The sequence below is a fragment of the Limulus polyphemus genome, unplaced genomic scaffold (genome assembly GCF_000517525.1).
Source record: "Limulus polyphemus unplaced genomic scaffold, Limulus_polyphemus-2.1.2 Scaffold353, whole genome shotgun sequence".
Classification (NCBI taxonomy): domain Eukaryota; kingdom Metazoa; phylum Arthropoda; class Merostomata; order Xiphosura; family Limulidae; genus Limulus; species Limulus polyphemus.
Genome location: NW_013665963.1, coordinates 238,172 through 251,835, shown reverse-complemented (window position 1 = coordinate 251,835; position 13,664 = coordinate 238,172).

Here is a 13,664-nt window from a genome sequence, read left to right as displayed (position 1 = left end):
ATTTGACATTTCATCTAAGCTCAGTCGATTTATTCGAAGTAACAGTACTTGCTTCTTTGTAATTACTGACATCAAATCCTGAATGGAAAGCTTTGGGCTGATCTTAACTTTTCTTTTCAAAACCAACAACAAAAAGAGTTTGCCTTTCTCTACTTTCAGCATATTCTTTCATCTGTTTGAATTTCCTCTTTTGTGCACCAGATTTATGTTTATATTATTGAGATATTCCTCAGTTGAAAGGGGATTTTAAGTTGAAAAAATCTTTGGTATCTTTAAGCCATTAATATATATATATATTCAAACAAAAACTGAATTATAGGTTTATACATCCAGAAATACTATCCATAAAACTTTTGCAGCTGAATGCTACTAAAAATATAACTACGATTCAAGCATTCTCATTTTTGTTGTGGTAAAAAATACAAACACACACATACATTCCAAAAACAACAACAACAAAACACAAAATTGTTTAATGAAAAAATAATGAAGTATTGTGTTGTCAGGTTTTATATGTATGGATGGGATGGATTCTTTACAGTAGGCGTCTGTGACTTGTTAGTGATAAATTTCAACAATAAACAAACAGCACACAGTCTACTTGTTTTAAAATAATATAATAAAAGAAATCAAATATACATGTATATATATATATAAATGTATGTTATTTTGTTAGTTATCACAATCTGTGATAATTCACTTTAAAACTCGACACTATATAGTCTTTATGGCTAAACTTAAAATGCAATCTGGATCTATTTATCTATCAATGTAACTTTGTCTAAATTTTTCTTGCTAACTTTATCGATGACAACAGTCTCGAACATCCCACACACTACTAGACGTTATGATGCAACAATACTCAATTAAAGCAACGAGAAAAATTCAGAAGGTTCGAGTAACATGAAGTCAACTCAAACCACACAACATATGATTCACACACAGTTAAACTATCTCTTCTAATAATAACTAAATTTAATACTTGTGCTATACTTAAACCATCTAAATCATAATGCTCAAATTAACTTAAACAGTTGTGTATATCTAACAATAAGCCCCTCTAAAAGTAAAATATTTTCAATAGTTTTTATACTATATACAAAGACTGTTTTCAGTTCATGCACAAAGTCTACTCATATAATCTGCACCAACATTTGCAGTCCCCTTGGTGTCTTCAGTGTGGAACTGGTAGTTCAGGAGGTATGAAACCTAACTCATGATCCTTGCTCTGTCGATTTTACATTTCTGGATGTATGAAAAATGACTGGTAGTTCATCTAGATGATGAACTTCTTTCTGTAGAGGTAGTTATGGAATTTCTGCATGGCAAATATGATGGCTAGACAACTTTGTTCAATATAGTTCTCCTCACTACTCAACAGCTTTTTACTGGCATACATCACTGGAAACAGTTTGTCTTCATGTTCCTGTGAAAGTATCGCTCCAATTCCAACGTCTGATTCATCAGCCTGAATGATAAATGGTTTGTTGAAGTCTGGCATTCTAAGAATTAGCGAACTTACTAATTTGTTCTTCAATTTCTGGAATGCAATCTGCTTAGGTTGTTCCCACTTAACCTTGTTCGGTTGGCCTTTCTTGGTCAGATCAGTCAGCTGTGCAGTGACATCAGTGTAGTTTGGGATGAACTTCCTCTAATATTCTGCTAACCCGGATCTGACTCGCTGCTTGGTTGTTGTGCATCTTGTAAGTGGGTTAGCTTCTCCTTTTCCGTGGCTTTCTGTTGGTCACCCATCTTGTGTCCAACAAAGTTCAGCACAGAATAATTGATGTAGCACTTGGATGGTGAGACCTGCTGCCCTCACTGGCCTGAACAGGTCTCTAAGTTTCTTCAGGAGGTCTTCCCATCTGGCCATGTGAATCAGAATGTCGTCATTGTAATTCTCAATGTTAGTGTTTTTATGTATCATTGACATGGTTTTAAATATGTAGATAAGTGAGCTAAGGATTCTTCTACAGTTGGTGTTTGTGACTTGTTGTCGATACATTCGAACAATAAATGGACATCACACAAGCCACTTGTTTTAAAATAATATGTTCCGAACAAGTCAAACTATGTACAAACATTCTTTACACTATGGATATCACAGTTGTATCTCAAACTCTAAATAATTGTCTCATTTTCGTCAAAGTCCACACATGACTTTAGAAAACCCGTTGACAAAATAAATTATTCTTCTTATCTCTATTAAACTGTGAAAACCACTTTAAAATATCACCCATCACTGCTAATCATGCTGGCTAACTTTAAGTTTTCTTTCTCTAACTAATTTTCTAACTGAACTGTACTTCACTTTTTCTTTCTACTTAACTTGCACTCGCTTGGTCGCCTATATTTATATCTTGCCCAACTGACGCCTCGAATATTTGAAAAACGACGCGAGTGGTGACAGAATGTAAAAATACTCAGTTAAGGTAACGAGAAAAATACTGAAGATTCGAGTAATGTGACGTCAACAATATCAGTAAAGCCTAGACAACAATGTAATTAACACAACTTATGATTTCTACAGAGTTACATGACGAAATTTTGTCACAACTAACACTTTTAAAACAATCAATTTTCAACACTCCTGCCATGAAAACTAAATGATCACTAGATATTAATTCACAAAATAAACTAAATAATAACACCTACACTAAACAGTCTTGTATATCGAATAATCATCTTCCTCATCATGTGGTTGAATGTTGCTGCTGAGTTGACAAACCAAATGGCATCCTCTTGAACTGGTAGCATCCATCTGGTGTCACAAAGGCTATATGTTCTTTAGATCATTTCTCCATCAGGATCTGCCAATGAACTTTACCGAGGTTGATCTTGGTAAAGAACTTGGTCCCATCTTGTTTTACCATAATAGCCTCTGATTGCCCAAGGGTTCACAATCGAAGTTCATCACAAGGTTCAGCTTCCAGAAATCTATGCACAAGCAGTTTGAGCCTTCACAACTACCATTAGTGAACAGTAGGCTGAATTCGAAGGCTCAATAACTCTGGCTTCTAGCATTACATCAACTTCTTGCTTGATCAGCTACTCTGCTAAATGGCTCTTCTATGACAGGCATCTCACCCAGTGGCACCTTGGCTACCTTTTCATTAGGTAATGTCATTTGGCAAATGTCACATGACCTGGAAAATTTGGTCACTTCTTGGATGACCTTTGGCTAATGAAAGTTGCTGGTGATTCTGTCTGCCATCTTCTTCACTCCTAAGTGTCCTCCCATAATTGACTTGTGAGTCAACTTCATCGCTGGAGTCTGGTATTTTGTTGGTACATTGATCTGTTTACTTTCCACATTAGAACTGTCTTGATAGATCTTATTTAGCACTCCCTTCCAGTCCTCTATTCTGTAAGTCCCTTTTCCTTTTGTCTTGTGCTCGAAGTTCTCCCAGGCACTGTTCCAAATTTTTGCAGTGAGGAGTCTTTCTTCTGTGCTTCCTTCAATTCACATAAACGTACATTCTGGATGTCATCTTTTGAGACTTGCAGAAGCTTGATGTTTTGATTTTTTTCCTGAGCTTTAGTGATAGCTGCAGAAGCCTCATCAGTCTCCTTTCTGTCTGGTTCCTCCAAACTTCTACTGTCTGTTATATTACCAATTATTAACTCATAGATGGGTGCCTTCATACACACAGCCTCAAGTTCTCCTACATAGTATGGAGCATCCACCTTTATTCTTGCTATGGGAAACTTTCTCACTGTTCCATCAATCACCACACACACAAATGTATTTGCCTGTCATCTGGTTATCAAACATTGGATTGGTTCTCACTACTGCACTGCTGCACCCAGTGTCTCACAGGACTTTCACTTTCTTGACCCTCACACAATCTTCACTTACAGGCATGTTGTGGTTTGTTGGTGCTTCTCAATGTTTGTAATATGCTCTGATCACCATTGGCACTGTTGACCCATTTGCTAACTTGAACTGACCATCAATCATGCATTGTTTAATCATGATGATAGCATTTCCTTCTTTTAGTGAATCTGATGAGTTGTCTCTATTCTGTTTATTCTGGCAGCCACATCCATAGAGACAGTTACTATTTTCTTGTTTATTGCCAGCACTGCCTTTGTAGGTAGCTCTAGCTGCTTTATCTTGAGATTTCTGCTGTTGCTTGTTGATGACAGACTTGCACTAACTTGCAATGTGCCACATTCTATAACAAACATGGATCTCTTTTCCCTTTTGTCTGTTAGCCTCTTGTCACCTTTTGATTGCATTCTGCTTCTGGTCAGCCACCCCTGTTTTCAATTTTAACTGGTTATTCCTGGACTTGCCAGTTATACTCTCTCCATGGGCTTCCATATACTGTTCTGCTAACTTGATCATATCATCCACGTTTGTCAGTGTTATCTCATTTGGGAACAGTAACATGTCAGTAAAGCACGTGATCATGAACTTGTTATGTATTAGTAGATCTGCCAGTCCTTCAAAATTATCTTCACACTTGGCCATGTCAGTCAACCTTGTTAAGTGCCACCATAGAAATGCCACAAACTGAAATACAGTTTCTCCAGTGTCCGGTTTAACTTCCTTGAACTTCCAGCAAAACCTTCCTTAGTAAGTTCATAACCTTTTAACAAGACCACTTTAAATTTGTCAAGGTTCCATGGCATCTTCTGACGCCATGCCAGCATACACTTGTAAGCCTTTTCCTGTGAGAAGAGGGCTAAGACAGACTACCCAGTAACCTCTGTCCAAGTTCTGACTTGTTTCTTTAGAATTTCATGCAAAGCTATATGAGGGCTATCTGCACTAGCCATCCCTAATTTATCAGGGAAAGACCAGAAGGAAGAAAGCTATTCATCACAACTCTTGGGCTACTTTTTTACCAATGAATAGTGGGATTGACCATACATTATAACGCTCTCATGGCTGAAAGGGCGAGAATGTTTGGTGGGATGTAAATCGAACCTGCAACCCTCAGATTGTGGGTCATGTGCCCCAACCACCTGAAAGTTCTGACTTTGGAAGAATCTTTCATACATCTCCAGGAAAACATCCATGTCGTCTTTTTGTTCATCAATTTTGAGCAGCTTAGGCGTCAGCTGGTGCTGACCCCATTGTTATTCATGATTCCATCATCTTTTGGTTGGATGAGTTTGGCAATCTCAATCTGTGCTCTTATTCTCTCTGTTTTCAGTCTCTTCTCTCTCTCTCTCATTTACTTCTTTCTCAATTTTTGCCCTTATTTTCTCTGTATATATTTCCAGTCTCTTCTTTTCTTCTTTTTTTTTCTTGTTCTCTTATTCTCTCTCTCTATTTCCCATCTACCATTTCTCTCCTTTTCTTCTTTGTTCCTCTCGTCTCTGTTGTTGCTCTTCTCTCTCTAGGTCTTGTTGTATAACACTCTCTCGTAGATTGCCATCTTTGAGCCCAAGATTGTAAAGGTTTAAGGTTTAACTTTCACCGAACAGTCCCCAGTGGCACAGTGGTATGTCTGTGGACTTACAATGCTAAATCCCAGGTTTAGATACCCGTGGTGGGCAGAGCACAGATAGCCCATTGTGTTGCTTTGTGCTTAATTTCAAACAAACAAACAAATTCACCGAAGACTGACACCAAACGCATGAAAGCTCTTGTGCAAACCTAGCTAGTATGTTATAACAATAGGTTTTTTAGTACGATTACCTAGCTAGTAGATTATAACAATAGGTTTTTTAGTACGAATACCTAGCTAGTAGATTATAACAATAGGATTTTTAGTAAGATTACCTAGCTAGAAGATTATAACAATAGGTTTTGAGTATGATTACCAAGCTAGTATGTTATAACAATAGGTTTTTTAGTACGATTACCTAGCTAGTAGATTAAAACAATAGGTTTTTTAGTACGATTATCTAGCTAGTAGATTATAACAATAGGTTTTTAGTAGATTACAACAATAGGTTTTTTAGTACGGTTACCTATCTAGTAGATTATAACAATAGGTTTTTAGTAGATTACAACAATAGGTTTTTTTAGTACAGTTACCTATATAGTAGATTATAACAATATGTTTTTAGTACGATTACCTAGCTAGTAGATTATAACAATAGTTTTTTTTAGTATGATTACCTAACTAGTAGATTATAACAATAGGTCTTTAGTACGATTATCTAGCTAGTAGATTATAACAATAGGTTTTTTAGTACGATTACCTAGCTAGTAGATTATAACAATAAGATTTTTAGTATGATTATCTAGCTAGTAGATTATAACAATATGTTTTTAGTACGATTACCTATCTATTAGATTATAATAATAGTTTTTTTTAGAATGATAACCTAGCTCGTAGATTATAACAATGGGTTTTTAGTACGATTACTTAGCTAATAGATTACAACAATAGGTTTTTTAGTACGGTTACATAGCTAGTAGATTATAACAATAGGTTTTTTAGTACGATTACTTAGTTAGTAAATTATAACAATAGGTTTTTTTAGTATGATTACCTAGCTTGTAGATTATAACAATAGGTTTTTTAAGTATGATTACCTAGCTTTGCAGTCCCACCAAACATGCTCGCCCTTTCAGCCGTGGGGGCGTTATAATGTTACATTCAATCCCACTATTCGTTGGTAAAAGAGTAGCCCAAGAGTTGGTGGTAGGTGGTGATGACTAGCTGCCTTCCCTCTAGTCTTACACTGCTAAATTAGGGACGGCTAGCACAGATAGCCCTCGTGTAGCTTTGCGCAAAATAAAAAAACAAACAAACAAGTAGAAACAAATTGATAAATTAGTTTAATCACTGTTTTATCATCTTTGTTTCAACATAAATAAAAAAAATTATGATTTCATACTTTAAACAGACTATATTCATTATGGAAACAAGATAAAATAATATTTTTGTACATTAAAATTCAAAATAATGAATAACACAGGATCTAAATTGTTTTTATTATTTCAAAGAATATTATTAATGAAGATTTTATGAGGAGAAAATTCAAATGGGACCTAAGAGATTAACTTATAAATTCATAACAATTTGTTTGATATAATTCATCAAACACTTAAAAGTAATAAAATACTGATGACTATAATTATTTTGAGAGCTAATTGAATAAAAAAAATTACACAAGCTTTTACAATATACTAAGTTATGTAAATGTTTTATTCATAGAATACACTGTGCGATTGTCAGGGTGACTTTATAGGAATAGGTAAAGGCCAAAGTAATGACAGGAAGGGTGCTTTCTGTTACCCACTTTCAACAACCAGCTGTTATTGTCCTTTCGCAGTGTTTCACGTGATTAATTAATAGAAGGTCATTGGCCATACAAGTGTCTTATGGGCCAAAGTTGAAAGATCATGGATCAAAATAGGAAGTTGGTATAAAAAAATAGGCTATTGAAATCAGCTTTATGGTGGTTGTTGGACTAGAAACTTCAGCTGAGTAGGCTATTGAAATCAGCTTTATGGTGGTTGTCGGACTAGAAACTTCAGCTGAGTTTATGTGTTATTGAAATAGTGTTGGCCATTTATTTTATTACATTCCTCCATACAAAGTGCTATTGCTCTCCCCGAGATATTAAGGCATTTTGGTGCCCTCCCCCACACTGTGTGTATGTCGTGTTATAGAAATTTTAACTTTTATTTTTGGTGTACATCAAAGATAATAAATGCTCAATAACAGCAATAATGGGGGATGGAGGGGTTGTGAACCCCCATTAACATGCCTCTTGTTCCAAACCATCATCACACAAAATTTGGTTGAGATTGGCCGAGCGACCTAGGAGTAGTTAGATAATGGACAAACACATATGTTAATATTTTCTTACACTGAAAATATATTTCCGATAGGTACTTACCACCTCTAACACAAAGCTATCTCGATCTTCTTTCTGTCCTCCAAGGATTGCTGGAAAACTTCACGCTCAGTGCACCTGTCTATATACCCCACCAATTCTTGCCAATACTGAACATATACATAGCATGTGACTACTTTCTACCATCTATACTGGTGCAGCTAATTCCCTCTGCTATTCCCGCTTAGTCCTCACTTTAGAGAATTGGCAGGCCCTGAAAGACGAAGACTGGCATTGGGAAGGAAATATGGGAAGTGTATAAGGGGAGGTAGATACCTATCGGAAATAAATTTTCAGTGTAAGAAAATGTTAACTTCCGATATAGTCTTACTTTTACTCACACGGAGCTAGAATTCAACATTGCAAAGGTGGAGGGGCTGGTGTAAGTGCTCGACATTGAAACCAAGTGGAAAGCAACTGCCCAGAATGAACAGGTGTACTCCGAGATGAAACCAAAGCACACAGTGGGGTACCACACTACATCTGGAATAGGTATGTTCTTCATCATTGAAGCAGGAAATGAATCTGATACAGGCTGAAAAAAGGATGTGTACACATGCAATTTGTTTGGATAGGTGCAATCCATTGTAAAATATAAACTGAATGAACTATGTAGATACCCAACCTAAACTGTACAGACAAGGTTCCATAACTTGTCCTCGGCATTAGGAGGTTGAGGATCAAAATAGATAAAAACAAATATAATGTAACATAAATATAGTGGCTAGGGCATGTGGACCATGTTACATACACTCATCAACCCCAACTGTAAGTAAACAGAGTGTCATCCATCAAGCAACTGGAATTACAAGAGGAAGTTAGCAGTCGGCCAAAACCAGACAAATTTCCAAAACCACCACAGGAGCAAGTAAAACAAACTGAAACTGGCATTATGGGGTCGTGGTGTTGCCTCTACTCCACTGTGACAACAGGGTAATATCTGTAACTGGTATTATGAGCAGAAATCACAACTCACCATAAATGCAGGGAAGAGATGTCCTGCATCCAGAATTACGAGGAGGACATGGAACATTCACTCAACCATAGGAACAGTATACATACGTCCCATTGCTGGTATTACGAGGCAGGTAAAGCTCAACTGTAGGAGCAAGGAAAGAACCTCCTGCAATTGAAACTAATGAGAAGAGGGGACTGTACTGCACATAACTATAGGAACAGGGTGATGTCATCCCAAATCTGCATAGGTTGATCCTACACTAACTGACAGTTGTCCACCTAGGTAAAAGCATACAGGAGAAATGGAAGGAGAGAAACCATCTTTGCTCTCTTCTCACTGAGTGGAAACCATGAGTATGTATGGGAAATTAAAATTCAACAATGCACTCAGGAGGAAGCCTCCATGGTTTACCACCCCAGCTACTCGGAAGTGGTAAAGACATCCTTGGTCCACTGGAAGAAAAAGGCGGAAGTATACATGGTAGGGAGTCTGGGGGAATGTCACACTGAAGAAAGTGCAATGGTTGTTCATGAGTTTCTATTTTGAAAAGCAGGCTGACCCTGATTTATTCAGCCAAAGGGTCGGCAGGAAAGGACAGAAATCCTCTTCTGCTTTACTCATGAAGTCTATGAGTGATGGTCCACCATTGAGTGAAAAGTAATATATAGAAACATACGTATATACCATCCCATCTCTACAGTGAGTGTTACAGAGCAATATGTAAATAGTGTAGGTTTAAGGCAAAGCACACATGACCAGGTAACATCTGTCACAGAGTGGGATCCCATTATCTGTGACAAAGAGGGTCTCTGAGAATAAAACATCAATGAAAGGAAGTGATATGACTTACTGCAGTCAAAGGCAACCATAAATGTATAAATCACCATGGGAAAGAGAAGATATCTACCTAAGAAACATACAGCCAGATTGTGCAGATAATGAGCAACAAAGGTATTGGGAGTAGTCCACATTTTGGCCTGAAAGATCTTCTCCAATGGACAGCAAAGGCAGGGAGTCAAAGACAAAGTGAGATGACACATTTGATGAGAAGAAACATTGTGGATATGACGATCTTCCATGGATAAGTCAGAATATGCCAGCCTAACAAGTTGCTGAACCAAACCAGTGAGCATAACACAGGATAGAGCATGGGAAAGGAAGGGATCCAAGGAATTAAAAAAAATCGAAAACGTGAACTCTGAAAGAAGGCAGTACATGCCACATAACACTGTAAGGAGCAAACCTGACAAAGAAGCCAGTCAGGATCGGATTGTGAGTCTGGGTGGGAAATGGAAGGTAAGGAAATGGGTGTGAAAGCCAAACCACCTTCATAGGCAGCATAGGTCATAGAGATAAATGATTGGTCGGGATATAGGATGACATAAGAGGAACGGTACAGGATGTAGGTAACATTAATGGAATAAATATCTGATTGAGAATGTCTGCAAGCGAGGAAGAGAAAGAAATAGGTCTTGAGGGAGAGGAGGTACATAGAACACATAAACAAAGGTTTAAAGGGAGGCTGAGAAAGGGCATAAAGGCAATCTTAATCAGGTAAAGGAAAGGAACGTGGAGGCCACACAGCTTGAAAGGAGTGGAAAAGAAGGGAAATGACAGGGGAAGACAAAACCTTACAAAACTAGGAGAAACAGAAAGTGTTCAACAAGGTCACTCGATAGCTAGACACGGTAAAAGTGAACAAGGCTTGTCAAACAACCAGGTGAAGAACTGGCAAGTGGGGCAGGAAAATGAAAACTAGCAAAATCACCCACGTCTCAAACGTACAGCACAACCAGAATATGCATCAATTGATGACCTGATTAACTAGCTGTAAAAAAAAATGGAAGGGGAAAACTCCTGAAGAGGTGTAGAGTGTGAAGGTGCCAGAAAAAGAGAGTCCAAATAGTCTTCTCCTTGACTGTATTCTTCCTACTGTAAAGAATCCAACCCATTCATACATAAAAACCTGATATAAATAAATGCATCTATATACACTGTATTACACTAATGTAATATTCAATACAAAATAAATAAACAAAACAAATTAGAAACCTAAATTTTAGTACGTAAAATAACAAAACTCCTGGAAAACAATTAAGAAAGTTTGTCTTTTGGTATCATTAAGTTTCTTAACTTGAACCCATTAAAAAAAAGTTCACAATTTTCTATATTCTCTGAAAGTTCAATACACAATCATTAAGTTTGGTAAATTCAAAAATATCTCCTGCTTAAGCATCTTCATCTATTCTTATTATATATTTTTTTGCACAAAATATTTATTTCAATATGATTGCACTGTATTTAATAATTTTTACACTCACTTGCTACTTTATTTATATATAATAAGAATATCAAATTTACCAAGCCGTGCGGCATCCATTAAACTTCACTAACTTATAGAAAATATTGTGAAATTTAGTAAAAATACATATGATATAAGATAATTTAGATTGCTTAAGGTGTTTTTGTGAAACATCATGTCAAACTAACAACATATCTGCTGCATATTCTCTTTTATTTTGTCAAAACATACAGATTTTTGAAATGCTTATATCTTCAAAGTAAAGGGAAAAAATGAAATGCTAATAACAGAAATACAAGGTTTCCATTATATATATTACACAAAAGAGAGAATACTCAACATAGTTTAAAAAATAGTAAGATTATCTTAAAGGTCAGTGCAATTCACTGGTATTCAAATAATTGTGTAGAAATTATAAGTAATGTGTTATGATCAGTAAATTGAATTATATCTGTGTATAAAAAAAATTATTAATATTAATAAAATGTTTTAGTATTCTGCTGAAAGTTCAAATTATATTAATTAAAAAAAAAGGAGACAAACTGTCATCAAAATTTAAAATCATTAAAGAGAGAAATATGAAGCAAAGATAATTTTCATTCATTAATTATTGTTGAACACATCAGCCCAAATTAATAACACATTTGTTACACTTTTGTAGGAAAGAGACTCAATATCATCCACATACTTCTTTTAACCTCCGGCACTTTTACAAATCATTACACTAAAAATATTATATTTAAGAGTTTCAGAAAGAGTATAAGCATACTTTAAAAAAGGATAAGAAGAAATTTTAATGTCCAAAAACTGTTAAGATTTTGTTTGTGTTTTTCTTTCTTTTTATTAAATACTTGGATATCATATAAAAAGGTAGCGGTGTTCAATTTATCTGGAAGATAAATTAACTTGAACAAAACTGAAACAAACCAATGAAAGTAATGTCTCTAAATGATGCAGTTCACAAGAAAACACATGACAAACCCTCTACATATAAGGAATGTCTATAGCCTCCTTTACACTTTAAATGAAGCACTCCATCTTTGCTGCCAGTTTGTATTCTATCTCAGCATTGCTGTACATTTCAATTGCCTAGAGGAAAAGTAAGAACATGTCCTGATCACAAATATACATAACAAGTGTTCTAAATAAAATTTTAATGTTGTATATTTACAAAAGGAATCAATGAGCAGAAATATTAGTAACTACAATTTTTTATTTGCTTACCAGTCATGTGTTGGCTACAAAATTTATCTAAATATAGAAAAAAATGAATATACAATATATTCTTCTTCTCTATCACTTTTTGCCCATCTTATCAGTTTCAAAGCAGCACAGTATTTTATTTTGACTTTTTGATTCAAATTTCCAATGATATGATTTTTTTGCTTGTGAAATAAACCATAAAAATATTACTTAATCCATCCAGAAACTTGAGCTAAAAAAAGCTGAAATTTTATTTTAACTCAAATAGTAGTTAATATCTCGTACACAGCACAAAAAGAACAGATCAGCTTGGCATTACTTACATTGCATCATTTTATTCATGCTCTGTAAAAATGTATTTATATTAAGTTTAGCTCCTAATTAACATAAGAATCATTACTGAGTTACACTGAATAAAATATGATGTGGAATTAAGTATTAAGCAGAATGTAAATTAAGTTTCACAGCACATGAATAAATGATGAAGTGTTTATAATTATAAGTTGCTTTATTTTTCTGTGTTTGTAAGCATCTAATGTTTGAGTTACAGTAGATTTTTTTTATATATAGGATTTCTGTTTGTATTTCACATATTTTTACTGGTTTAAAAGTGTACAGTTGTATCTCTACACCATGCAGTTTGTAGATGGATGAAGGGCTGTGATCCTGGTCATTTTGATTCCAAGGAGTTGACACATTTCCACAAACAAGGCTGATTCAGAGTTCAATCCCTGGTCTGAGTGAAGTTTCATAGGCACCCCAAATTTGTTGATGAGTTTCTTTGCTAGAGGTTCTGCTTGCCTGTTTAGGAGCAGCATATGCTTCTGGCCATTTGGTGAAATAGTGCATCACAACCATGATCTATTTATTCCCACTGTTACTCTGTTTCATAGGACTAAGCACATTGACAGCAACTCTCTCAAGTGTTTTTTCAACACAGTAGAGCTGTAGCTACCCATGTTGTTTCTTTCGTGGTCCTTTATACTCACAGCATTTCACACAATTTATATCAATTCTCTACAGATTTTCAGCACCCAAACTAATGCCCTCATACTCTCTCTAGTATCTTCTTAGCATCTAAGTATCCAGCTGTTGGAAGGATGTGGAGATGGAGTGCTTTGTAAAGTAGAATAACTATAGTCATTGTTTCTGCCCACTGTTATCTTCCCACTTCTGTTCATATAAAAAGCTCTTTTATAAGCATAATGAATCCCATTGTACCTTGTACATTATTTTCTTTGTGCTGTAATGCATGAGTGTCTTTTGTGAGAGCTTTTGTGCACTATTCTTGATTCACTGAATGATTGTTGAAAACCCTTTATCTTTTGCCTGAGCACCTTTCAGTTTAGTGTTGGACTACATTAGTTCTTCATCGTCCATTATGGATTCCAA